We start from the raw sequence: 4,450 nt of genomic DNA, 5'->3' as shown, positions 1-4,450 counted from the left end.
GGTCTCCGCCCCTCCGCTTCTATTGGTGGCTCGCTGATTGACGTCGCTGTGACGCCGCACGAACCTCCCCCTTAAAAAATAGGTTGTCCGCCGGCCACAGCGACATCGCTAGGAAGGTATGTGCGTGTGACGCATACCTAAGATATTGTGCGCCACGGGCAACGATTTGCCCGTGACGCACAAACGACGGGGGCAGGTGCGATCACTAGCAACATCGCTAATAAGGGAGGCACAATAGGTAAAAAGTGGTTGTATTTTATGGACCATCCATCAAAATAGCGTAATAAATAGGGTATTAAAATAACGCTGCATGAACCGGTCACCAACCAATGTGTGTACAAGTACAGATACAGAGGGCTATTAAATTCATAGAGGGAGTGTAAACAGATCATACAAGAGACCAGATAAGTGATAAGTGATGTGAGATGATAGGCCCGTCTAGAAATGTGTTTTTAGGGCACGCTTAAAACTGTGGGATATTGGAATTAAACAAATTGTTCTTGGTAGTGCATTCCAGAAAATTGGCGCAGCTCAAGAGAAGTCTTGGAGACAGGAGGAGGAGGTTTGGATTATAGAGAATAATAATAATATTTATTCACTTATATAGCGACATTAATTCTACAGAACTTTACATACATCAGCAACACTGTCCGCATTGGGGCTCACAATCTAAATGGATGTCAGTCTTACGTCATTAGCGGAACAGAGGGCATGAGTAGGGTGATAGACAGAGATGAGGGAGGAGATGTAGGACGGTGCAGAACTGTGGAGGCCTTTGTGGATAAGGGTGATAAGTTTATATTGTACTCTGGAGTGGATGGGCGACCAGTGCAATGACTGGCACAGGATTGAAGAATCGGTGTTTCGCTTGTAGAAGAATTGATCCTGGCTGCTGCATTCAGTATGAGAGAGGGGGGCGTTTAGTAAGAGTGAGACTGATTAGTAGGGAGTTGCAATAGTCCAGTCGAGAATAAAGAAGAGCGACGGTAAGAGTCTTTGCAGAGTCAACAGTAATAAAAGGTCGAATTCTAGAGATGTTTTTGAGGTGGAGGTGACATGAGCATATATTGGGATCAAAATTATCTATGTCACTAAAGGGTTAAAAAAAAGCATTAAAAATGCGGATTCACAACTGCCCCAAAAACACATCAAATAAGGGGGAAAACGCATAAAAGAAATGCAGCAAAATAATCAGAGAAGATTGTTATTGTGTCTTGTAGTGCGGACACCTGCAGAAACAAATGCAGCGTTTACGCTATTTGTGAACACGGCCTTAGCGTAACATTTGTATTACATTTTTTATGGGTTTAGTAGAGAAAAATAATCAATTACTCCATGTTTTTACGCCGTTTTCCAATCACCATAAATAACCTGATCACTGTGTTGTTCTGTTCGTCATGTTTACAGGGACACCAAAGATGTCTGTTATTTGCTGATTTTTCATATATATATATAATATATATACATTTATTTATTTATTTTTTTTCAAAGCGCATTAAAATGTCAGTATTTGAATTACATTTTAGTAATTTTATAGGAAGAAAAAATATCTCCCTTTCATTCTCCCTCTAGAATACAGGGACATAGAAACACACTGCTATGTACAATGCATGTATCTCTATGTACCAGTATAATCTGCCTGTGGAGTCAGAAGCTGCAATTCAGTTTAAAGATTACAAAATCTCCCAATACCATCACCAGAGCTGGTGTCTCAGAGGTTTAGCTCCTGCATGCAACTGTAGAGGTTGTTGATTCAAGTCCAAGAGACACTCACACAATTATTTTTTTTATAACTGTATAGGAACACAACAATCTGACTATTTCTTCACCTATAGAATACAAGTACATAGAAATACACTGCTGTCTACATATGTATCTCTATGCACCTGTATAACCTGCACTACAGGCCAAGATTAGCAAATTCTCCTATTCTTTTCATTGTCGGCTCATTGGTTGAGTTGCTGACTTTGGACAAGAAATTCATGAGTTCAAGCAAGGGGACGCCCGCGGTGCAACACAGAATTTATAACGAGGATGGAAAGGTTAGAAAGGTCCCAACAGTTTGCAGAGGGAAGGTGGGTCACCTTCTTACATTAACCTGTGTCTGAACCCCTGAGCTCTCTAACATCGCTATATGGGATGTGCCTAGTTCCGAGCTGTCCCTCCATTCACCCTGGCTAGTGCAAAGGCTGGTGAGTGCACTAGACTTCACCACTACAATAGTAAGACACAGGGGAAGGAAAACAGATAGGGGAACATAGACAGAAAAATAAACACCAACTCCAACATTGCAGCCAAGCACCAGGGCTGCAAGCGGCACGACCTCAGCAACTTTCAGAGATCTCCTTCAACAGTGGTCAGTTCAGAGATGAATCTATAACCGGCATCAGGTTGATGGAATATGTGACTATTTAAAGTGGAGGGTAGTGGTCAGAAAACCAGCTGCACCTGAGACTGAACTGACAAGGAACTAAAAGCATGGAAAGAGTCATTAGTAGGGATGATCGAATACCTCAAATATTCGGCTTCGCGAATATTTTCAGAATAGGTCGCCGCTAGTCGCCTATTCACAAATATTCGATGCACAATGTAAGTCTATGAGAAACCCGAATAACAACTATTCGGAACTATTCGGGCTTCCCATAGACGTACATTGCGCATCAAATGTTCGCATAGTGGCGACCTATTCGGAAAATATTTGCGAAGCCGAATATTTGAGGTATTCGATCATCCCTAGTCATTAACCCTTGCAGCACCAAAAGAAAGTAAATATATGACACAGCAGGATTTAAATGGTGCCGTTGCTTTTGCTCACCTGTACTAGCTTTTGTCAGGGCCCTGGGGAGCTGATGGGTTACATTGGCAGCCTGCTGAAGACCTCCGTCACTGCTATCTAGGTACTCCCCAGGCTGAGCTTCATTGTAAACTATGATCTACACTATATACTGCAATACTACAGTATACAGTATATAGAAAAAACAAAAAGCCAGCACTAAATGTGCACTTCAGCACTAAAAATTCCAAACTGTACTTATTATAAAAATTTTGAGATTTTTGGCAAAAAATTGCAATTTCTTAAGCTGCCTCGCCACGTCACGGCAAATCTCATTTGAGGCAGCCCTACTCTAAAATATTTTTAGAAAATGTGCCATACGGCCTCACATATGAATAGTAGAACTGCTCTTAGCAGCACTCACCTGGTCTATTTCAATCCCGTACCCATATGGGAGAGAAAAGGCGCAATAGGGTCTTACCCGATATATTGGGCAAAATCATAAAGAAGTAATGCACTCACCTGATCGGGTTGTGCCAGTCACAACACCATTGATAGCAAGAATGAGCGCCCAAGCGGTCCAGCAGCAGCCCTGCTACACAAGAGGAACATCAAAGAAAAAACTGGAGGAAAACAGGTTTTATGCCGCGCTTGAAGACCACAGACATTGATGTCGGAACAGATGATTCTTTTATTGTTTCATTCCTACGCGTTTCGGAGATCCCAACTGTCTCCTTCTTCAGGGAAAGACTGTTTTCCTCCAGTTTTTTCTTTGATAATCCCGTACCCATGACTGAGTCATGGCTGTGGGCGAGACAGGTCCAAGCAAATGCTGCATGAAGTAAATAGCCTGTGGACAAGGCCTGATGACAATGTGAACAGTCACCAACCGCCAAAATCTAGACAGGTGGAATACATCCCAAATTGGGGTGCATAGCAAGGTGGAGGTCAACCACCGACCAATTCAATGAAGAAAAAACAAAAAGCCAGCACAGTATACAGTATATAGTATAAGTGAGCAAATTGCTGCAGGTGCAAGTTCCAAAAGTAGAGTAAATATTAACAGTTTTTAAAAATATGAAAAAATTATATATAAAAGTATAAATTGCTATTTTTTATTAAATGAAGGAATTAATCAAATAAATGTGATATGATCGTGTGCATAAAACCCCGGCCTATCAAATGATCAAACTAATGAACCTCCATAGTAAGTAGTGTAGAGAGGAAAAATCCAAACGCCACAATTGTGCTTTGTGGCTTTTCGAGCACCGCACTATCCTAGAGATACAAAACATATGTACCCCAAAGTGGAAACAATAAAACCGTCCTATAGTTTATATACAGGTATTATTTCCCTGTCACCGCTTGTGTATGCAGGAGCAGTGATAATACCCATTCAGGTTATATATGATCACACATGTGTAATAAAACTCTGTGCAGTTATCTATAACTGCAAGAGCATTGATTATATTCCTGTAATAATATTACTCCTGTAATAAATAAAATGATTAATTAGTTTTGTGCCTGAGGTATAGATGACAAAACCACCAATAACATGGCGAACTCATCTAGGAGCGACACTTTTCTCGCTGTCTGTTCATCCAGGAAATGCAGTGACGGATCCTTATGGCGCCCTCTAGCGTCTGGCTGTATGAAGGTCACATGATGTGTGATCAG

Source organism: Anomaloglossus baeobatrachus, chromosome 5, assembly GCF_048569485.1.
Source record: "Anomaloglossus baeobatrachus isolate aAnoBae1 chromosome 5, aAnoBae1.hap1, whole genome shotgun sequence".
In the NCBI taxonomy this organism is placed as follows: Eukaryota; Metazoa; Chordata; class Amphibia; order Anura; family Aromobatidae; genus Anomaloglossus; species Anomaloglossus baeobatrachus.
This window is presented reverse-complemented; position numbering follows the sequence as displayed.